This window comes from Onychostoma macrolepis, chromosome 01, assembly GCF_012432095.1.
Source record: "Onychostoma macrolepis isolate SWU-2019 chromosome 01, ASM1243209v1, whole genome shotgun sequence".
Taxonomy (NCBI): domain Eukaryota; kingdom Metazoa; phylum Chordata; class Actinopteri; order Cypriniformes; family Cyprinidae; genus Onychostoma; species Onychostoma macrolepis.
In genome coordinates, this window is record NC_081155.1 from 2,092,518 (window position 1) to 2,117,965 (window position 25,448).

The 25,448-nt window shown below is 36.6% G+C and overlaps 1 pseudogene; it reads right to left on the minus strand.

Moving 5' to 3' along the window:
* Window positions 1-450: 450 nt before the first annotated feature.
* LOC131541924 (NACHT, LRR and PYD domains-containing protein 3-like) lies at window positions 451-24,120 on the minus strand (annotated as a pseudogene).
* Window positions 24,121-25,448: the final 1,328 nt, after the last annotated feature.

Here is a 25,448-nt window from a genome sequence, read left to right on the forward strand (position 1 = left end):
TACACCAAAAAAGACAATTCAGGCAACTGAAAAGATATTGGAAGTAAAGCTTAACAATCTTATAAAAGACAGAAGATCATAACTTTGCTAAATTACTAAGCTCATGAAAGACACTGACATTCTCAAGGATGAAGAGAAAAATGTAAATGACGTTTAAGAAAAGCTCAAGAAAAACCCTTCGAACCTGACACAAGAATTCAATTGCCTCAGTGTAGAAATATGAGCACTTTTGTCTGAGGGAGAAAGAAAGGCAGATCATAATAACTGGTTTTGGCACAAATCTGCATAAATTAAGGCGTTTTTGAAACACACAAACTTGGATTTTTATGGTCAAAGGTAAGACAGAAACGAATAATATCTAAACAAGTCAGATTTCCATGATATGTCCCCTTCAAGGCTGTGAATGGAAGTCAGGTGTAGTTGTTTCTTTTCAGTGATTCTGCTCCCTGCTAAAAAACAAGGCAAGGCAAGTTTATTTATATAGCACATTTCATACACAGTGGTAATTCAAAGTGCTTTACATAAAAGCAACTGAAATAGTCATTAAAAATAATAATAACAAGAAATTAAAAATAATAATAATCACAACAATAAAAACAAAGTGATTTAAAAATCGATTTAAAAAGAATTTAAAATATTTAAGAATAGAAAATGATTATACACAGTGCAGTCAGTTGGGACGTAGCACAGTGCTCATTCAACAAATGCACAGCTAAACATGAGTTTTGAGTCTGGATTTAAATGTGGCTGATGTTTTAGCACATCTGATCTCTTCTGGAAGCTGGTTCCAACTGCGGGCGGCATAATAGCTAAAAGCAGACTCCCCTTGTTTTGTGTGAACCCTTGGTATTTCTAACTAAGAGTGGTCTGTTAGGTTTATATTCAGTGAGAATATCTGAGTGATCTCAGCATATCTGAGAAACAAACAAACAATAGAACCCTGCCCAAAACACAATAGAAAATGTAATGATTTTAATGGTTATAATGGGAATTGTATTGGTTTTAATGGAAACTATAATGGTGTCTACTGGTATGTGATTGATTCTGTTGGTGGGATGTTAAATCCTATTGGAAAAATGCCCAAAACACACTACAAAAAGGAATTTTGTAATGGTTTTACTGGAAAAAGCTAATGGTTCATAATGGTATTTTAATGGAAACCATTGGAATTTCTGTGATGGTTTCTATTGGGCTTCTATTGTTTTTTTTTAGCAGGGCTCGTTGTCATCAGGTGTCTTTAATAATGCTCAACCATCATTCAATCACTTTTAACACTCTGCTGGTGGTTAATGTAATGGTTAATGTAACACTGGGGATTTTGCTGCATGTGAGTTTGGTTTGGTCCCTACAGGCGACCACCTTCTGAACCCTGGCCTCTCAACCCAGGTTTTTGAGACCATATTATGCCGAGTTCACACTGCATGATTTTAGCCCTGATTTTCACTCGCCGAAAGGTTTTGTGAAATCACCGACTAATGCCCAAAATCGGAGGCAAATCGTTGCTCATTCAAGTGAATGACAATCATGCAGTGTGAATTATCAAAGACGCAATCTGAGAGAATCGCAGATGCGTCGCCTGTGAAATATTTGGCATGCTAAATATCTGAAGCTGTCGGTGATTGAAAATCCTGCTGTGTGAAATGAGTTCTGACTGAAAAATACATCAGCGATGACTTACAGCCAATGAGAGAGCAAAATACAGGGCAGCGGGAAGTTCAGGGAGGAGTTATATGAAACGTAGTTTGCGGACCAGTTTTGCCAAGTCCACGGTTGTAATGCCTGCTGTCTATCTGAGAGTTCTGGCTGTTGCTTTGGTAAGGATTTTTTTTTTTTTTTTTTTTCGCATGGCCTTTTGTCTCTAATCATCATATGGCATTGTGTCACTACATGTATTGTTTTATGGAGGGAAAGATTGATTATCCCAGAGGAGATAAAAATAAAAATGAAATATTCGCCATCTCCTAGACAGAAATTAGCATGAATATCAAATTGAGACTTTTACCTTAGTTTTCTGTTTACCCAGTTTACCCTTAACACCCTCACACGTGTCTCCTATTAAGTTACAAAAAAGACCTCTAAAACATCACACACTGTGCTCTGACTTTTCTCCTCATTTGACTCCATTGCTACATATGGCACAGCTGCATCTCAGACAGTATGATTTTCTCCTCCTACATTTTCCATTGTTTCATTTCTCTCCTCTTAGTGTCCCGTCCATGAAGATGAAGAAATGCAAGGAGCAATGTCTGAGCAATAAAATGTCCCTATAATGAAGTTATGAAAGACATAATAGCAAGACAAAAGATTTTCCATGTTTCTCACCACATTCTCATTTTTGACTACTATTCTCTCAAAATTTCTTATGTCCCATTTGTGTCTACTTTAATTTCTCCTAAGAAACTTTTTTGTTGGTACTAAGATGAAATGTAAGTAAGGATCTCCACTTAGTCTCTTGAGCCTTTTAGGAAAAGAACTTCCAATTATTTTGTATAAAAGTGTCTGCTAAATGAATAAATGTAAATTATAAATTTTTCCTTTTGAATATTCCACTGAGTGTGATTTTCTCTGTTGCTTTTATACAATATGATGTTAAATCTGACACAGAGACACTGAGGAATCATTATAAAGTCCAAATCCAGCGTAGAGGGGTTCAGTGAACGTGGTGTTGAATGTGTGTAAGTGTGTGAGTGTGTGTGTGTCAGAGACGCTGTAGAAGGACAGAGAGCCGGTCGACACGTCCACATACACTCCTACCCTATTAGACAGGGGTGATGAGGGAAGAATGTTTGTGTTATTATTTTTGTGCCAGGCACAATAAATTGTTTCACAACAGTAAAGATTCCAGGAATTCTCATTGAGTCCAAACCGACTTTCAGTCCCTTCTTTCTTGCTGATTCCTTTATATGACACTGCTATATGACTCCAGCCGCTCCATTCAACCTCCCAGTAACAGCGTCCAGTCAGACTCTCAACACACAGAACCTGCTCATGGTGAATGAATCTCTCTGGATGATCAGGATACGGCTGATGATCTTTCACACATGTTGTTTTTTTCTTCCCTTCAGAGACAATGAGACGAGTGTGTGCTGTGTTTGGATCCAGTGTGAGATCAAAGGCATCTGAACACAAGAAGAGAAGTCAGAATATCTAAGACATCATTAAATATGCATCGGTGTGTTCATGAGAGAGGACTTACATTTTTTCAGTCCTGGAACGTTCCTATAATGTCCTCCATGGTCCAAACTAAACAGAGACAGAAATGTACATACAAACAAATAATGTTCAATGGACTAAAAAGTCTAATGAAACAGTTTCACTGTTGTGTAAAACAAATAGATGTACTGTGTTTTGAGGAAAAAAGATTAAAATCTGCATTTGAATCTGATAAAGGTGTTAAAAGCGTACTGTGATTTGTGATATAATTTGGGTCACTAGGCTCTGTATCAGATCCTACATGCTTTACAGTGTAAAATAATACTCCATTTCAAAGGAAAATATAAAATTAGGTAGTATTTATTTGGTTTTAATGATTACTAATTTTTTGTAATAATTAATGTTTTTTTTTTTTTAAGTCAGCTTGACCTTAACCCTCTGGGGTCTGAGGGTGTTTTGGGGGTCTGGAGAAGTTTTTATATGCCCTGACATTTGTGCTTTTTTCAGTTGCTTATAAATGGCTAAAGTCTAATAACACTGAAATCAGCCCAAACTGGGCTACAATAGCATGTTAGCAGCATTTATGTAAATGATTGTGTTTTTGAGAAAGTAACGTTTATGCGTGGTTAGTGAAAAACTAAAATGTTGAAGTCACTGAAATAAGGCCATAAAAAACATAGAACATTTGTTCACAAGACTTTTGAGAACTGAATCTTGTTGTCTAGAGTTTTTGCATTCGCGCCTCACGTGGATATTTGAATTTGAAAAGCGCGATCAACTCGTGGGTGTGACCGCATTAGATATAATGAGTTGAGACGGGAAAACCGGACATCCCGTTGGTTTCATACAGATTACTTTAACAGAGAATATTTGTTTTGGACATGACTTACTTCATTTCAAGCTTTCTATACATATATTTCTCATGTATTTCAGGCGAGTATTTGCTGAGATTTGTTTTATTTATGTGTCTGTGAAGAGAGGTGACAGAGACAGAACGCACCCTGTTTATTTTCTTTATTTTTTAAAAGCACATTGTTTTGTTGTTATTATGACTATACACAAATAAATGGTCAAATCAATGATCTGTATGATCAAAACTCATGGAGACCCCAGGGGGTTAAACTAAGAGTTCTCTAGATTTAAGGCCGTTTCACACTGAGCGCGAGGTGAAAAGGCGAGGCAAATCGCTGACTAACGGTGCTTTCATAACTTTCTGAGGTGTGTTATTAGTCAGTCATAATATTCTGAGGTTTGTAATTCCCCGATAACATCCATTGTCATTAGCAACAGTGAAAAACACAGTGTTCATCAGGGTATTTGACACCATCACTTCTTTCACATCTCTCATATCACACCACCGCAAACTATTGTTTCATTTGTTTCATTCAAACGCAGCTTTTATCATCTCATTCCTCAGATATTTACATGTTATGTAAATATCTGTAAATAATTTTTATGTAAATAATCGTTGCAAAGCAGCTTCGCAGAAAAAAGTTTCTACATTATATTTAAGAGTATCTTATCAGTGGTGATTATGTCAAGTTGATGTCCATATGGCAGAAATGTAAAGTAAAAAATCATGCTACTTAATTACTTAATAACATGTATTCAAACAGATGGTGAACAATATTAGCAGCAATGATTATATGTTGTGATCAAACTTTTAGCAACATTTGGTAGTTTTGTATGTAGTTTTGTTGGTTCAGGGTTTGGCGAATCCCTTGACTCCACCCCCATGTCAAAACAATGCCAGAAAGTGAAATGTGCACAAACATGAAGCAAAAAGCGAAAAAATGGTATCGCAAGCTCACACTTGACTGAAATGCAAAATAAAAGCAGTGTTGCAAATAATTTAGTAGCTGTGGCCATGGAAAATATGTGTTTCATTTATATTTTGCAGTTCTTTAAGTTTGTTTGTAAAACTTTTTTTTCTCTCTCACAATACTTTATTTTCTTTTGCAATTCTTTATTTTCTTTTGCAATCTTCAATTCTTTTGCAAGTATATGTGGCATTGATTTGACTCCATAGTTGACCACTAATTTTAATGTTAATGTCCCCACTTCAATTGTACGTGCTTCAATGTATGAAAATTAGTTGAAATATATATATATATAAACAGATTTTTAAAGAAATTTCTAAACAAAGATCACATGCAGAAAGATACACGAGTTAACTAGCCCACATACTTGAGTATCTGCAGTTTATAGTTTTGATCCTCCAGCTTGTGGTTGAGCAGCTGGACTCCTGATGGTCCTGGGTGATTGTAGCTCAGATCCAGCTCTCTCAGGTGTGAGGGGTTTGAACTCAGAGCTGAAGACAAATAACCACAGCCTTCCTCTGTCATCATACAGCCAGACAACCTACAGAGAGAATAGGGTTTGGAATGTCATTCGGGTTTTCTCCTTTTTGGAGCTTGACAGACACTGTCCATTTATGTAGTTTATTTAAATATATTTAAAGGCATTATATATGATGTGCATATTAGAGGTCGACCGATGTATCGGTTTTACCGATTAATCGGCACCGATAGTTGATTTCCAGAACTATCTGCTATCGGCAAAAATCCATGCTGATAGTTTTTCCGGGTTGCATCCATTGCTGGAGCGGCTGAGAAGGTCCGCTGCCATTATACAGTACGAGAGTGGCCTCTTGAGGTGGAAATCACTGACACCTCGTGTTGTTTGTTTTGACATTTGAGAAAATCCTATAAAAAAACTATAAAATACTACACTTTCTGAATGAAAACATCTTGGCCATGTTTTTTATATTATATTATAGCATATTTATATAATATTATATAGCATACTTATATTACAGCATAGCACGAAGGAAGGGCAGAGGTGTGGCCAAAGCACATGTTTGTTTTGGTCTGAGATGCTTGTGCTCCTGTGCGATATCTAGTGGTTTAAAATCATATTTAGCACCCTTAAAAAGCAGCTTGGACAAAATTCCTCCTTTTCAATTGCAAATAAGAAATTAAGTCATACAGGACTAGAACAACATGAGAGTGAGTAAATTACACAACTTTCACTTTTTGGGAGCATTATTAAAATTCATGCCAAAGTATTACCAATCCATACAACACCTTTATATTTGTGTCTTTTAAGATACTCAGAGTGACTTGCATTGCAATGAAGTCACACATTTGATCAGTTCATGAGTTCGCTGGGAACAGAAAACTTGACTTTGGCTTTGCAAGCACCATGCTCTGCTGTTTGAGCTATAGGTAGGATCAGCTTCCAGAGTATCAAGACTCTACTGGAAAATAGACATGGAAAAATGTTACTGTTACACACCTCAGTATCTCCAGCTGACAGTTCGGACTCCTCAGTCCATCAGAGAGCAGCTTCACTCCTGAATCCTGCAGGTCATTGTTACTCAGATCCAGCTCTCTCAGGACAGAGTTTGAGGACTGTAGAGCTGAAGTCACAATTTCACATGACTGACTAGTGAGATTACAGCTGGACAATCTGAATGAGAGCCAAATACATGTTTCAGTGAGTATAATGCATAACTATGTAATAACTATGTATATAATGCAAAATGTAACAAAATTGGTTGAAAAAATTAAAATGCGAAACACTGCCTTTTAAAAGTGGTGCCACTGAATACAACATTTCAATATTATATAGTCTATATCAGTGGTGTCCAACTGGTAGATTGCAATCGAAATCACAATCACAATCCCTTTCAGTTGAGCAAAAGTTGATTTGGCAAAATTCTCAAAAGAGCAATAACCTACATTTTATAATAATTTTATTTATTTATAAGATCCACAAATGATTTTAAATAGGGGTGTGCGATATCATGATTTAAGGTCATAAACAAATAAAATGCCTCCACGATCTGCCTTGGAAGGAAGATCATAGTATCGCGCTACAAGTGCATTTTCTATCAGTTGCAGTTCTGGTGCAGCCATCTCAACACACTTATAAAATCTTGCCAGTTAAACTTTTTATTGCACACTGTTCTGACATATACTTTTTTGAGCATGTACACCAGTGTGAGTTTTCACATCTTATTGTGCTTAAACTGTCAAATACATACAAAGTTTAGTTAAACACAGTCATTTATATCTTGAGTGAATGTAAACAGATCAAATCTGTCAGTACATTAGATTGAATTCGTGAATTCAGTATTGACGTGACAGCTGCCTAATAACCTTAAACTTAGGTAAAAATTTATTTTTGTCTCATTTATGTTAATCAAACAAAATAACTTACTGCTGTTGACTAAATAACTTCAGTAGCTTTAAAAAGAATCAGTATATATTTAATTAATGCAGTGAAGTCTATGTCGTGTTTTATTTTTACATGTTTATTCAGATTATTACTTGAATGCTACTGTTAAATGTACCTACTGTAGCTGAAAATATTAAAGCATTTGTATCAGGGTTCTTACACCTTTTCCAAAGTCAAATTCAAGCATTTTTTCAAGCATTTTCAAGGTAAATTTTGTCACGCCCATGGACGTTCTGTGTTTTTCTCCCCATGTACTCTGTGACCTAGTTTTCTCCCTTGCCATATTGCTTCATTTGATTCACCTGTGTTCATTAATTATCCCTCATGTAGTTCAGTATTTATAGTGTTGCTTGCCCTAGATTCCCTTGTCCGGAACGTCATTTTGTGTCTCCTGCCTGCCCTATGTTCCCTGCTTTTTGGTTTATGAAAGATTGTGAAGTTGAAGCTCCTTCATCTCCATGCTCCTTGCTTCCCCACTGCAGCATCGGGACACCATCATATAGAATATAAATTATTAAATAAAAAATGTAAATGTTTAGGGTAACATATTAAACCATAAAATGACTGCAAAAACATTTGTATTTGTAAACACCTGTGTTTACAGTTCAAATACAGGTTTCCACAAACAGAAAAGGTTTTATAAAGTGACAAACTTCACATTTAATTTTTGTTAATTTACTTTTTCTAAGAAAAGGGATGAGTCAAAAGTATAAAGAATTATTTTAATTTAAAACACACATATTTTTCTTAAGTCTTTCACATATTAAATTTTTAGATTTTTGAAGGCATATTAGTTTTTTGGTATGAACAAAAACAGCAGATGGGCTTATTGAAAATAAAATGTTTTGTGCATATGATCCTATGATCAAAAATGTTGGCACTGGCTGAAAACTTTTTTAAAGAAAATGCTAGGGATGAAAGAGGTAAGATACATTTATTATTATAACTGTGTAGAATTGGTAAAATATTTGGTTGCCTCTTGTCAACCCAATGAACAATTATAATATTAAATTTCTAAATACCTTTAAAGGGGTCATATGATGCGATTTCTTGTTTTCCTTTTCTTTAGTGTGTTATGTAGCTGTTTGTGCATGTATAAGATCTGCAGAGTTACAAAGCTCAAAGTCTCCCACAAAAGGATTTATTCTATCTAAAAGAGAAGGCTGATCCAGAGCGGGCTAAAATGCCTCATTCAAACACGCCCCCACATGACTACGTCACGATGTGGAAATATTTGCATAATGCTGCCCAAATGTGCACGCAAAGAAAGAAGGTGTGGTTTTAGTAACCGCAGTAGTGTTGATGCAGCCATGTCAGGGAGACCCTGTGTGTTTCTATGAGAAAGCAAAAGCACTTTATTTGGGCTTCCGAAAGTAGATGCAATAAGGAATCATTGGTTAAGATTTGTCTACAACAGAACAGCACAACCCAAATGTTCGAATTTGTGCAATGCATTTTATGGACGACAGTTTTGTGAACCTAGGAGAGTACAAGGCTGGCTGTGCACGAAGGCTATTTCTAAAAAAAAAAAAAAAATGGGTCAATTCCCGACTTTGCTGTGACAATCTGGCACTTCTGAATCAGCGACTGTTAGTATGTTTTGTTATTAGTTTAAGTATTTGCTATTGACTGTTCAAATGCTGAGTTTTGCGCAGTGTAGAGTAACGTTTTGTGTGTGTGTGTGTGAGGGGAACAGGGTCACATCACAGCGAAGTGTACAGCCCGTCAGAAATCATAGCACGTCAGCTGTCTTAACCGTGGCATGTGTACTGCAAATACATACGAGCATCATCACTGTGTCTGTCACGCGACTCTGTTCCCCTTTAGGGCTTGAACTGATGGTAAAACTAAGGACATTATTAACTGTCTTTATATTTACTTTGAAAAGCTGAAGCTCGTGATAATGGTAAGGTGCGTTACATTTCCGACACGTGCTTGTGGTGTTCGGCCAATCACAATGCACTGGGTCAGCTGGCCAATCAGAGCACACTGTGCTTGTTGGAAGAAGGGGCTTTGTAGAAAATGACGCGTTTGAGAGATGCGGGGCATAGAGGAACTACAATAATGTACAGTTTTTGAAAAATAATGTGTTTTTTGTACATTAAAGCATATCAACATATTCTGTAACACCAAATACACAAAATAATGATCATTAAAATAGCATCATATGACCCCTTTAAAATAGACTTGCATCTGATTGCAAAGTTATGTAAACACATAAGTGATTTCAATAAGTATACAAGAAGAAAACACTCACAGAGCATTTGTGCAGTTGATCACAGCTGGTATCAGTCTTCTTCTCCCCTCATCTGATGTGTTGTATTTATTGAGCTCAAACTCATCCAGCGGCTCCTCTGACATCTGAAGCATGTAGGCGATTGTTGAGCAGTGACCAGCAGAGAGTTTCTTCTCTGAATGTTTGTCTGATTTCACAAACTCCTGAATCTCTTTGGACAGAGTCTGATCTTTCACTTCCAGCAGACAGAGGAACAGATTAATGGATCTTTCAGTGGAGAGTCCATGTCCATCTTTGATCTTCTCTTTAATGTACTGTGTGGTTCTCCTGATGCTCTCTGAGCTGTTCTCTGTGTGTGTCAGTAGATCCTGTAAGAGTCTCTGATTGGAATCCAGTGAGACGCCCAGCAGAAACCGCAGAAACAGATCCAGGTGTGATTTTTTACTTTGTAGAGCTGTATCCATTGCTGCTTTAACCACATTATGCAGTGTAATAAAATTTAGTGCTTTCATTGTAGTACAAAAATGGTAGTAAATAACATAGAAAGCAGCGAGAAACTCCTGAACACTCAGATGGACGAAGCTGTAGACTTTCCTCTGATTAATCACAGATTCCTCCTTAAAAATCTCAGTGCAAATCCCAGAATACACTGAGGCGTCAGTGACGTCTATGCCGCTCTCAATCAGGTCCTCCTCATAGAACATCACATTTCCCTTCATCAGCTGTTTGAAAGCCACTTCAGCAAGTTTCACAATCACTTCTCTGTTGGACTGCAGGAGTTTCTCTGGATCTCTCTCTTCATACTTCTGGTTCCTCATGTTGATCTGAATCAGCAGGAAGTGGATGTACATTTCAGTCAGAGTTTGAGGGATTTCTGCTCTCAGATCTTCTTCCAGGAGCTTCTGAAGCACAGTGGATGAGATCCAGCAGAAGACGGGGATGTGGCACATGATGTGGAGGCTTCTTGCTCTTCTGATGTGTGAGATGATTCTGCTGGCTTGATGCTGGTCACTGATTCTCTTCCTGAAATATTCCTCCTTCTGAGGCTCATTGAATCCCTGAATTTCTGTCAGACGGTTGATGTATTTGGAGGGATCTGATTGGCTGCTGCTGGTCTGGAGGTGATCCAGATGAGAGCAGAGGGAAGCAGCTCTCCTTTCATGAGCTTTGACATCAACACACCCACTGATGAAGTCTCAGTCACATCACAAACTTTCTGAGCGTCTGAAAACATCAGTGTGATTCTGCTTTCATCCAGACCATCAAAGATGAACACAACTTTACACTCCTCATAAATCTTTGAGTCCAGATCTTGAAGTTCAGGATGAAAGTCCAGCAGAAGTCTGTGAAGACTGTACTGATGATCTCGGATCAAGTTCAGCTCTCGAAATGGAAGCACAAACATGAAATCTACATCCTGATTGGCTTTTCCCTCGGCCCAGTCCAGAATGAACTTCTGCACAGAGATGGTTTTTCCGATTCCAGCGATGCCTTTAGTAAGAACAGTCTTGATCTGGTCTTTCTCCTCACATCCTGGTTCAGCTGAGGCTTTAAAGATGTCATTGCAGTAGACTGGAGTGTCTTGTGAGTGTTGTGTTCTGGCTGTTTTCTCCATCTGTAAAACCTCATGTTCTTTATTCACTCCTTCACTCTCTCCCTCTATGATGTAGAGCTGTGTGTAGATCCTGTTCAGGAGGCTTTCATTCTCCTGGAGGTTCAGTCCCTCAAATAATCTCTCATACTTGTTCTTCATGCTGGCTTTGAGCTGGTCTTTGACTCTCTGTAGTTCATCATTCACTGGTTTCTGTAGGTCTCTAGTTTCCTCCTGCTGGGCTTTTTGAGTGTAATATTGAACAGAATCAACAGAACTGGATCTTTCCATAGTTTTGTATGTTTGTAGAACAGGACGTGTTCTAGATCTCTTTCTGCACTGAGGACAGTCAAAGTTTTCTGATGGTCTGACTGATCCCAGTAAAAGCTGATGCACTTCTCTACAGAAACTGTGTCCACAGAACCTGTTTACACACTCCACATTTAAACTGATTGTGGTATAGATTATCCTTTCCACCACTGCAGAGACAAAGCACAGACATCACCTTACAACATTAGACAATATAATCTGTTCCTCTTCATAGATATACAGTGGATATAAAAAGTCTACACACCCCTGTTAAAACTTAAAAAGGTTTTTGTGATGTAAAAACTGAAACAAAAAAATGTCAGAACTTTTGCACCATTCACATGTTCATATAATCTTTGAATGGAATAAATAAAGATATTTTGCAAATTGGTTACACCCCAAGCAAGTTAACTCACACCAAAGCTGTACTGGAGAGCTTATTTTGAGTTCTGAGCAGCAGACTAACCAAATAAATGGATGAATATAGCATTGAGCGTTCAGGCTGTATTAGTGGAGAGGTAACTGAGGCAGAGGATAGAAATGCATTTGCTAAATAAATGAATGGATAAATGCTGCCTGTTGTTGGAGCATGCAGGTTGAAATTTTTTAATGTCTTTAATGAGGAGTGAGGTCTGGAAAATAATAATACCCTAATGAAACATGACAATAAATACATTTGTGACAATATATGGTTCATCTTTGCTGTTCTAATCTATACATCTCATGTATTTTCACAAGAATAAAGTATATTTATAATGCCAAATGCTAACTGACACAATGTTTACCACTGAATAGATTACTATAAAATAATACATAATTTCTGCCTTAATCTGTGATAGTGTTACGTGTTTGATGTTAAACGGGATGATACCATAACATTTATATGAGACAATTGTTACTGGATGTGGTGAGGATCAAAGATGGTCCTGAGAACAAGTATTGCCAAAGAAAAAGATCTTTACTGGGCGCCTTGTAGACAAATACAAATAATATGTACAAAAGGGAAATAAATTATAAAATTTAACACAGGGAAAAAAAACAGAGTGTCACCCAAATTAAAGAAATAAACAAGACAAAACAATCCTTATAACCCCTAAACTGACTACCCAAAAGAAATATGAAAATAAAACCGAATTCTTCAGCGTATACGACGCTCAAACTAAACTCCATTAAACTACAAACAAAAATACAGGGGTGGCGTAACACTCAGAAATCTAATCTAACAAAGTACAAACTAACCTAATCAAAGACAAGAAAACAGTATCACAACAGTTGACTAAGTATTCAAATCATCACTGATAGACACATTTGATTAAGCAGATTCGAGGCGCTAAAATGCATCCTTTACTTTGAACTTAACCCATGATAGGACTGAAACTCCAACACCGACATCGGCGTGATCTTTTCCAAAGGATTCGATACAAGTCAATAGCCAATAAACAAATCTACAAATAAAGCAAAGCATAACTCCTTAAGGCAAAATACATTAAGCCTCGGGAGACAATTGGTGTCGACACAAGACTGCTGATCGCGTTGGAAGCACAAGGTACGCTGGCGTGGCGCACGCACACACAATCAACCCGCGTCCTCAAATACAGCTGGCACTTGGGATGGGCAGAACATCGTGACATCAGAATGATGATTGACAGTCGAGTCCACCAATAAACATCAACTTAGAAGCGGAGCAAATCAAAGTACAAAAAGACAGGAGAGCGAGAAAAACTAAACAATATACACAAACACACGTGGAACGTAACAGATAGGAAGCCACGTTAGATCACAGAATTTTTTTTATTTGTAGTTCAATTCAGTAGTCCTGTGGTGTAACAAACACACTTGTTTTTATTACTAATATTCCATAATGCTGTTCAATTAAAACAATCACTTTTAGATGAAGTATGTCACACTGCTGACATGTCTTGAAATGTGACACCTAATACACATATAGGTTGTGTGATTTTTTTTTTTCCCCAACCCAGGCTCACTAGAAATACGTGGTTGCAAAACTGATACTACGTACATCACGTACGTTAAAGTGAAATGTTCACTGAATAGCGCTAAAACATGAATTCAATGTGACTGTGGCCACGTTTTATTACGCTGGTACAGGTATGTATTGCTGAGTTTTTGTTTTTTGTTGTGTTGCTTCAGGTACATATTGCGGCCTTTCAGGATTCAAATGTCGGTGGAGTGTCGCTAAAATTTGCTTTATTGTGTTGGAAATCCCCCCTACACGATGGTGTTAAATGCAAAAGTAATATAAAAATGCATTCGCTGATGCAATCATGTGATTTTAACTCTTATACGCAGGTTTGAGCTGTTTTTTGAAACTATAGATTCACAGGATTCATACCGGCATCATGAGAGGGTGTGGGTAACGGCGATTGAGACGTGAGACATGTGGATCCAAGTGCAAGCTTTTATTATGAAACATGGTCAAAACACAGGCAGGGTCGAACAACAGCAAACAGGTATGGCACAGGCAAGACAGAAGAGTAATCCTAGGGCAAACGTGGGTCTTTGATCGGCGAACAATATCCAGAGGGCTTGACAAGAGGGGTAATCCGATAACGTGAGCAAAAGTCCAGGCGAGGAGCAAACACAGTCCGAAACAGCAAGCAAAGGGTTAATCCAAAACACATGGGCAAGGATCAGGAACTAGGAAATCAGGAAACACAACGAGACTAGACTAAGACTAAAACTAGGAACTAGAAACTAAGACAGGAAAAGGCTCCGTAAAGCAGCTATCACTTGGAGAACGCAGAACAAGATGATACTAGAGACTAGACAGAAAACAACAGAATGACTTGGTACAGTAGCTAACACTAGGAGAGTGCTAAACGCTAGACAATACTCAGCAACTATATCAGGATCTGAGTGTGTGTTTTATAGTGGGTGTAATAGCTTTCAGGTGAGCATGTGATTTGTGACAGCTGTGAGATCAGTGATGGATGATGGGAAATGCAGTCCAGTGTGATGTGTGGTGTGAGAGTCAATATGATGGAGAGGCGACCTCTTGTGGCAGTCGGACAAAAGGTCACGAACCAGATTCGTGACAATGTGTATGTTGCGCTAAGATTATTGGAACAAGATGGTGTCTTGTCATGAACTACCACTCCCAGGTCATGCTGAGGAGACTGTTGAAGCTGTATTTATTCGAAAACAGCACAAGATACGCAACCTCTCATACTGCCAAGCCATACATGTGAAGCTGTTTATGACACTAATGTTCAAAAGTATCAGTTTTTGAATCTCACAGCATAATAAGATTGTTTTGAAGTCATAACATAATACTGTGCAAGGAACTGTGTGAAAATAGACTTTCTTAATCGAAACTTTGGCCCTGTGAGTTATATGTGAAATTTGTGTGAAAAGGAATAAAAGTTATCAGTTTTACTGCCTCTAGCAATCATTTCAACTGGAAACTGCAGCAACTCATATCTAAAGGTAAGTTTGAGTTTTGCAGAAATGTATGTAGACACACATATTTCCAATGAGCCTGGGTAGCTTTCTTCTCTATATGTTAATTTAGTTTCACGTCTCACATACCGCTTTATCTCACCTTAGGTCAAACCTTGCTGCTCATCAATGAGAAGGGGTTGTTTACGGCATGCAAAATGGAATGAAAACCTATAAGTTGTTTTAGTCAGCATGTTGCATAAATGCAAAATGGGTAATTCCATTTCCATAAAACTCAATCAGAGGTCCCCAGCTCAAATTTTTGAAAAGCCGAAATATTATATGTCATGGATGAATATTTACTGAGCAATCCACTATTTTTAGACAGGGGTCAAAATAAAATTTTTCACCTGAGATTCTGAGCCAAATTACGGGAGGGAAAAAGTGACTTTTGAAAGATGGCAGTTTCATGTTATTTTTACACAGAGATTGGCAGTAGAGGCTGACATTTTTTCGGGAATCCCGCGGGATGGGAAACAAAATCGCTACGAATCACGTGATTGGGACGGGACAGGAAAAAATGGCATCGGGAGTGGGCGGGACCGGGATGATACCCAACTTTATACACAAATATACCTTTTATATAAATAAACTATAAACTGTATATTTTAATTCTGAACTCAGTTCTAGTTGCCCTGTCTCGCTCTCCTCCTGTTCGCTTTGGTGTGGCTGCGTGAATGACGCGGTAATACACACATCATTCATCGACAGTGGCGGCGCCAGGGCGGGGCTTGACGCGGCTATAGCCCCATCACAAACTTGCTTAGCCCCGGCACAGCCCCACCAAGGATTTCCTAATGATGTTCCTGTTTTTTAACTGTGGTGTCACTCTCATTAACATTGAAAAATAAATATTAAAAACCTAAAAAAAAAAGGTGCCTATTATGTGGCCTATAAACAATTAATAATATGAGGGAGGGGTCAAGCAACTCAAGCAAGCAACGGGCAAAGTTTGCGCAAGACGGTGAATGTCACTTCACTGTAGAGAAAGTGAAAGTAAAAAAACTGATGGTTAACGCTGCAGTAACGGCGCATATTCTCTCAGAGGCCCCGAGAGACGAATCTAATTTAACATATGCTGATAACGGTATATAACTGTCTTAAATTATTCCCTTAATATTTCTCTTGTGGCTCCTAAAGTGAAAAACACGAGACGAAACGTATTTTCCGTTAAACAGGTTGTTTTTGAAAATCGGTGCATGAAATAAAGCTGCTCTGAATTTTCATTGATGACTGCAGTGTTAATAATAATAATTATAGTCCTATAATTAATTGTATAAATTAATAGACCTGTTTTTAAAAAGAAAAAAAAAAACTTTTCAATGAGAAGTAAACGAATAGCCTATCACAGCGCATCATGCGGTGATGCGCTATGAAATTATTGCGGGGCAATAATTTCATGTAATTTAATAAGCCAACTTAATATTGCCAATTTTTTATGCTTTTGACAATATCTCTGGCTATCTACACATGCATGATACGATGCAAATCAGCACGGGGAGGTTATCACCCACAATGTGTGCCCGTGTGGAAATTACTAGATATGTGTGAAATAAAAAAAATATAATAAAAATAAAGTTAACTTGAATAAATAAAATAAAACAAAACAATGAAAAAACCCCAACTTTCTTTCTTTTCTATATTCATTCATAAATGATATTACTTTGCAAGTGTCATATTTGGCAGTTGGCATTAGAAGTTATTAACAGTGGCAAGTTTAATACCACAGGAAAAATGTTAAATATGCCTTTTTCGAAGCTGCTGTATATAAAAAACTGATAGCTAAAGTTAGGCGTTCATTACTTTCTCTCAATTTAATTAGTTTTTTAGCACCCCCTCTGAACTGTTAAGCCCCCTTAGCACCCCCAACAAAAAAATCCTGGAGCCGCCACTGTTCATCGACCTCAAATATGGCTTTTCATCTGAAAGATGTATGTAGTAGCAACTTTACATGGCCGCTCAATGTTAACCCAGAGAAATGTGCGCTACTGAAGTGTTTGTGTGGAGAGTGGAGCTGAACAGCGCGCTCGCTGCAGGACAGGCGCCGGTGCGCTCACTTGCTCTTAAAATCTCCGTAATTTTTGGTCATACAGATAAAAGTAGCCTAATACATCTTTCGAATCTGTAAATACTCGTTTATTTGTGTACACTCAGAATAACAACGAAACGTTGCGCTTTAAAGCAAACAGGGTGCGCTTTAGGTCTCTGAGCGAGAAACTTCGAAAGTCCGTCTTTGAAAAATATATCTATAGAGAGTGAAATGTCTACTTTCAAAAAAAAAAAAAAAAAAAAAAATTCAAATAGAATGTGTGCAATGTAGCCTACACTGTGCATAAACTGGCTTTCAGTTCAATATAATAACAAAAAAAACTACATTTTGGGTTCTTATTCAACTAAGGTGGGCACGCTGTGATCTGTACTATATTTTTACTGTAACTGACAGATTCCGGCCAAAAAAAAAAATGTATAAAAAAAAAAAAAAAACGGGAGTGGGAGGGAATGGGAGTAATTCTTCCGGGAGTGGGCGGGACGGGATTTCCCCCCCAGTTTTTTCGTGGGATTGGGACGGGAGAGGTTTCAAAATGCACTCCCGTGTCACCCTCTAATTGGCAGCTCTATTAGTCAAATCTGTTGACTTTAGCGATCTTTGTTGCATTTTATGCCAATGGTGACAGTTCGAAAATGAGAAAAAAAGTACTTTTCAAACCTTTTTCTCCAAAGTTTGCATGCCTGTAAATCAGGAAATATTAATATATTAGTTATATATTATAACCTGTCTATGATAACTAGTTACCTAGCTGGGGACTACTTTCAGGCGCTGCGTAATATCACTGCGCCTGCTGCGGCCATGGTACGGCAGCAAAGTTCCTTGATTATTACGCCGGAATGAGAGTATAGTTCCTAGCCAAATCGGCCTAGAAAATCGCAACTTTTCATTTTCTGCCGGTCTTAGTACACGATATAACTACAGAAGAGTCAAGTTTTAAATAGGAAAACTATCGAAACTCTTTGGTCATTTTTGAACGCGATGCTACTGGTCTAATCGGATTCAATGATCTATGCTAAGCTATGCTAAAAGTGCTATCGCCAGACCCGGAGATCAGCTGAATGGATTCAAAAACGGTAAAACTCAACTTATTAACTCTGGGGGAGTTGGAGAATGAGCCTATTTCCAAAAAAAGTGGAGTGTTCCTTTAAGGCATTTTGACACCACTAGTTTAAATATATACACACAGACCTCAGATGCACTCAACAAAGATGTCTCATAGATTTTCATACCAAGATATCCCTAAAACAACCCTCACACAAACTTGTTGGCCTACTCGATTTGCATACCTGTAAAGCATTCTTGGAGAGAGATGTGAGTGTGGAGTATGCAAGTTGCGTAGGGCTGAACCACCGCCCCCCTTGCTCTAAAAAATTATTTCATGTCTAGTTCTGTGCTATTACAGTTTGTCTCAATCGATTTGACACTTTTCTCCAATGCAATGTACTTGTTCTCAAAACAATTAGCACAGCCATCCAAACACAAAATTATCTTAACCGAACAGTTCAACTTTACTGTAAAATGAAGCACTGCAAATATTTTCTAGTAATGCATTTATTAAAAGTAAATATTAACATCAAATCTATAGGTGTGTTCTCTATTGATTATAAAACGCATTCAGCTGTAGATGCAGAAATACACTAATGAAAATACATGTTTATTGCAATTCCTCAACAGGGAGGTTTGATTTATATATAGTGTATATCTAAACAAAATAAAAATTGTTATACAGCACCTACAATCACTCATGAGAAAATAACTAATTGCCCCTTTAAACTTAAAATCTGTTTGTGCCACCTTTAGCTGCAAGAACTGCAAACAAACTGTTCTGATAACTATGGAGTAGTCTTTCACAGCACAGTGGTGTGTGTGTATACATACTGATATATTATATACAGTGTTTTATTTTTACATTTGTTCATTCAATTCTTGAATGCTACTGCTAAATACACCTACAGTACCTGAAAAAATAAAGCACAATTTGTCTTATTTGTATATTATATGTATTTGTAATGTGTATCATTGTTTTATTTTTTAATAACAAAGATTAAATAAGGAAAAAAGATTGTTATCTTCATCAACAAGTTTTCAACTTCATCAAATAAATGTCTGCCATTCTTTTTTATTTTACATTTTGTTACCTTACAAGGCTTTGTTTTTAAAATAGGAAAATTAGTTTAGCAGTAATGCTCAGACAACTTGAAAAATAGTAAAACCAACATGACAAAGAATCGAGATAAAATTGTGAATTGTGATTTTCCTGAAAAAAAAAAAAATTGTGATATGATATTACGTGACTGGGACATGAATTTATATTTGATTTTATTTATTTATTTATTTTTTTAATGAATTAAAAACAAATTATTATGCAAATAAAGAATGTGACAATGTTTACATGTACCAAAAACATAACCCCATGGGCCAAACATATAACGCATAAGAGAAAAAAAAAACAAAAAAAAAAAAACTAAGTTTGGAAGGTGACAATATTTACATGTGCCAAAATGTAGACGATGTAGACAAAATGTAATGTGTGTGTGTGTTTGTGTGTGTGTCATTGTGTCTAGGCTTGGGGAAGGAAGCATACAACTGAAATTGATTGATAACGGATATAAGTAGTGTAAAAATAAATAAATATACAAATAAAGACAGATAATAATAATAATAATAATAATAGTAACAGAGACAACAAATGATATTAGCAACAATAACCATAATAATATTAATCATAATCAAACCGATCCCACCGTGGCTACGACATATCAGAACTCAAATTTCCAGTTGACCCTATCAAATGCTTTTTCTGCATCCAGAGTGACTATGATGGCTTTTGCTTTTTGAATTGAAGAATAGTGCGTTAAGTTAAATAATCTGCGTGTATTGGTGGATGCTAATCTACCTTTAATGAAACCGGTCTGATCTGGGTGTATTATAGATGGTGTGACCTTTTCTATTCTATGGGAGAATACTTTGGCGATGATTTTAATGTCAGCATTGATCAGAGCAATGGGACGGTAGCTTGATGGTAATTTGGGATCTTTATTGGGTTTGAGAAGAAGTGTAATTGTGGCAGTATTCATATTAGCTGGGAGTTTTAATTTTTGTTGTGACTCATTTAACATTCTGATGAAGAGTGGTGATAAAGTGGACCAAAAGTGCTTGTAAAACTCAGCGGGGAATCCATCAGGACCTGGTGCTTTATTATTAGGCATGTGTTGTAGTGCTTAAGAAGTTCAGGTCGTGTGATGGTGATTCTAGGCTGTTTCTTTGGTGTTCATTCAGTTGTGGCAGATTGATACTGTTGAGAAATGAGTTGATGTCATTTTGATTTGGGTCTTTTTCTGATGAGTATAATTTGCTATAAAAATACGCCGTCTGGTTGCAGGTTTATGAGGTTCACTTCTATTCCGTTTTAATGTTACTGGAGCATGGTTGCTAATGACAATTGGATGAATCTTTGATTCGGAAATGTTTGATATAATAGAATTACTGGTGAGAAAGAGATCAATGCGGAATATGAGTGATGGACTGGTGAGAAAAACAAGTATTCTTTAGCATTTGGGTGTTGTAATCGCCAGCTATCACCAAGACCAAAATCACTCATGAACTGTGTTATGGTTTCTGCAGATTGCCACATGCGTTTATTACTTAAACTAGATCTATCTATTGCTGGGTTGAGAACTGTATTAAAATCACCTGCTATTATGACTGGACAATTAGAAAGATTTGAAATAGAGGAAAATAAGTTTTGAAATAAAGATGGGTCGTCTGTGTTTGGGCCGTATAGATTACAATTGTAACTGGGCTATTATCGATTGAAATGTTTATAATAATAAAACGTCTCTTGGGGTCTATAACAGTGGTATTATGAATAAATGAGATGTTTTTACTTATTAAAATGCAAACTCCTCTTTGTTTTGTATTATATTGAGCTGAGAATTAATGATTGTATTTATACAATAAATTAATTGTATCTTGATCTGCGTCTGATAGATGTTTTATTGCAAAAGGCATATGTCCACTTGTAGTTTATTTAAATGATTCATGACTTTGACCTTCTTTGCATGAGAACCAATCCCATGAACATTCCAGGTTAGAAAATTGATAGACATGTTATGGAAGGGAAATGAATATTACTGTGTGAATGTATGAGTGCCGTGTATGTATCGGTGTGAGTGTATATATTTATGGAGTTATGACTGTATGTACATGTGTGTGCATAACATGTTAATGTTGTTGGCAGACGAAAAAAACTGAAGAAACACAAATGACAGTGTGTATGAAGCAAAACAACAACAATACAAGGAACATTAAATATTGACATAATGTGCAACAATGATATTATGTTTGAGAGCTAAACAACATGAGAGCTAATTTCATGACTTAAAATGTGGTAAAGAGAGAGAGAGAGAGAGAGAGAGAGAGAGGAACTGGGGAGCTAGGAAAGGGGGATCTATTTTTAAATTCATGAACAACAGTCACTTATTAGGAAATGAGAGTGAAGAGTTCAGAAGAGCCAGGGGGTAATGTCTTTATCACGGTATAACTGTCCATTTATGTAAAGTTTGTCCACAGTGATGGCTGCCTTTTTTCCTTCATTCATCATTTGTTTACGGATAGGGAAGAGATGTTTTCGACGCTCGAGAATGTCCTTTGGATATTGATCATTGAGTCCGTAGTTTGTGCCTTTGAGTTGTCTGCCTTGCCTCTGAACCAGCTCTTTTTGTTTATAATGTTCAAATTTTGTGATGATTGGACGTGGGCGATTGTTGCTGTTCTGGGATCTGATCCGATGCACGCGGTGAAAAGTGACTCCTGCTTTTCATTTTACATATAGGCCTAATGGTCTCTTGACAGACTACTTGTGTTTCCGACCGTAGAAAACATGTTACGAGCAGAGCATCAAAGCTAAACTCTTTAATACTGTGTGATGAACTCAGGGAGGCATTTTTCCACAGTTTGTCTGAGCGATATGTCACATGTATGGCATGTTTATATTTTTAAGGTGACAAAGTGATTAACAGGTGTTTATTAAAAGTGAACCATGCTGTAGGATCTTTCTTACGGACTCATAGCTTCTTTTTCTAGTTTCCATACTGTCTTTTTTCTGAAAGTCCTGTGACAATCACTCACCAGCCACAACTTATTCATGACTAACACAGGCAGAACATATGATGCTGTGATGATGAATTATTACATATATGGCTAATATTGCAAAAGACAGTATACATCACTAACCTCATTTGGCATCTTACACGAATATGACACCTCTCTCCCAAACATTAATTAGAAGAGGAAAACCTTCAATATTTACTTTATTGCAGACTTCTTGAACTAAAAATATGACACAAAAGTCTGTCAGTTTCATAAATAATGAGTATGGGCCTCTTTATATATATATATAACTTTGAATTATGCCGGTTATCTTCATTTCAGTGGTAAAAACCTCACTAACATTTGGATTCAGCCTTTGTGAAGATTTTAGATGACCCTGTGAAGAGATAACAACCCCTGCAAAAAACTAATGATCCTAACTTTGAATCAACATGCAAAACTGCACAATTATCCTTATATTATAATCATTATGATCACAATATGTAGATCATAGCCTAAACATGTTTGTGCTTAACTGAATGATGTTAACTACCCAGATCCAGCCTGTTTCCAGCACCTAGAGAAGACCACAGCAGCTCTGAATGTGGATGTGCCTCACAGACAGACCTCCTGCGAAGACCTCTTCACCTCGACAGCCATCAGCACGACTGAACTGGAGCTGAACAATAACATCACTGAATCAACATGAACTGACTTCAACTGAGAAACTGACTGTTTACTATTGCCCTCATTTTAAAGCTGCTTTACCGCTGAATTGAACTTTGTTTGCATTATTGACACATTATTTCAGTATTTAACACTGTGAAGCTATTTGGACACAACCTGTATTGTATAAAGCGCTATATAAATAAAGGTGGCCTCACTTGACGTGACAGACCTCTATTATAAAACTTTAACATTTTAACATTTCTGCAATATGATCATTACATCGACAGTCATTTCTGACAGCAGATTTCTCTTCATAGTAAAAAAAAAGAAAAAAGAAGCTGCTTTGAAGCTATGTATTGTTAAAAGTGTGTGTGTGTGTGTGTGTGTGTGTGTGTGTGTGTGTTTGCTTCAACACCTAACTATATATGTTTGTTGAACATTCCCTATTCAGGATAATTCACTGCATTTTATCTGTCACTAATTCGAAATTATATGCCTAATGCAAAACTATAGCTTGTTTATCACTCATTCTTTAGCAATATAAAAAAAGAAAAAGAAAGAAAATGAAATGCTTGACATTCCTTTGACCGCAGCAATATTGCTGCTCAAATTAATTTACACAAATTAAGTAATATTTTTGAGCAGCCTACACAGGCGTTGCAAAGAAACAAAGTAAACACCTTATTTAACGCATTTATAATTGTCATTAGGAAAAAAAATCTATTGAAACGAATGTAGCCTAAACAAATTAATCTGGGCGTGGTCTGAGACACATGAAAGCGCATTAAAACTTCCCTTAAACCGCGTCAGATACACTGGAACAACAGTCCAATAATGATACAAACATTCACAAATAATGTGGAAAGCTTTGAAATCTGTTCCGTTGAAAATTCCCTGCGACGCCATTCTTTATCATTCTATCTGTCTAAAGGAAATTCTCCAAAACACCTTTAACAAAGCAAGTACGATAGGTTTATAGGTTGGCACGTATAGGATTCACCGAGGAAAACATCTCGTTCGTTAATCTCGATTTCAGCCTAGTACCGATGAAACTGCTGTCGGGGGTTTTTACTTTCGGTTTTACTTGTACTTGTTTCTTCCAGATTGTTTTCTACAACTTTGAGGCGCCTTAGAAAGAACGATTAGGGTACACAGAAGAATAAAACACATAAACGTACTGTATACACATACCTTTCACATACAGATGAGACGTTCAGCGCCGAGGAATGAAAACGGAACATCTCACAGTGAAGCGCTGAACCCGTGTTTGAGTAGTTTTCCAGTGTTGCCAACTCATTTTCAGGGGAAGTTGGTGAAGGAAGGTCGATGTGTTGCTAAAAGTTGCTAAATGATGCTGTGATGTCATTGCGCGATTACAACGCAAAGATGTGTCACTACATCAAATCTCAGCAAAAAATATATTTTATATATGCTAATTTAGATTTGTTTGTAAAATAATATAAATGCCTAATATAATATTAAAATATAAATAACTGTATTTTTAAATACAACAGTTTTGAACCATTATTATTATTTTTTTTTAAATTAGCTAGTGAACTTATAAAACTACACATTCTGAACAGTTATATTTTTAAGCACTGTATTAGTAGTTATTTAGTGTGCAAAGTCTGTAAAAATAGGGCACAATCTACTATGTTAACATTAAGGAATTTTTTTTTTTACCTGCATTTTTAATTACGCATTGTATTTTGTGATTTCGGGTTACAGGGTTACAACGGATAATGGATAACACATAGTGTTCTGAAAAATTACTAGTATATTTCTAGATATTTTTCTTACAGTGTACTAACTGATCAACAATCGCAGGTACAAGCTAAGGTGTATCATAAATGAACAATTATTCAATTATTATTATCAAATTGAACAATTGCAAATAGCAGCTAACTTAATTCATGTGATGTTTGTACTGCTATGCATCTCTGGTTTACTTATTTTGTGTATTTTAGATGGAGATCGTGTGCCTTTTTATCATTTGAGCCATTTATCAAAAGTTGCTAAAAAAATTGCCAAATAAATATTAAAAATAGCTAAATTTGTTGCTAGGTGCTTTTGGAAGAAAAAGTTGCTAGGCTAGTGTGAGAAGTTGCTAAATTTTGCAACAAAATTGAATGCAAAAATCTCTGGTATTACTTGGAAAACGACCTGGTCAAATCCTTACAAATTTTGTATTTTGAATAAGAGCTGCATTTCAAAATACTTCACAAAATGTACCCATGTAAAGTAGCTCTGTCTGAATTCATGGACACTGACAACACTTGCAGTTTCTGTAACACGCACGAGGAAGACGTGTCATTTGTTCTATAATTGTGATTTTGGTCTGATGTTAGTGCCTTTCTATTTTTTGCAAAGAAATGTTAATTATATGCTATCTTTAAAATACGTTATTTGTACTTATTCACACAAAAGTAAAAGGATTGAGTATGTCTTTAACTTTTACATCTTGCAAGGTAAATATTATATTCATAAACAGAAATTTGCGAAATGCACACCAAAATGTAATCTATTTTTTATCAGAAATGGATGCTTTGAAAAAGTCCAATTACTAACAAAAATAATGACATATTGTTGGATTTCATGGAGAAGTATTTTTCTGGTATAGCTCCCCCGCTGCAATCTTTAATATGTCC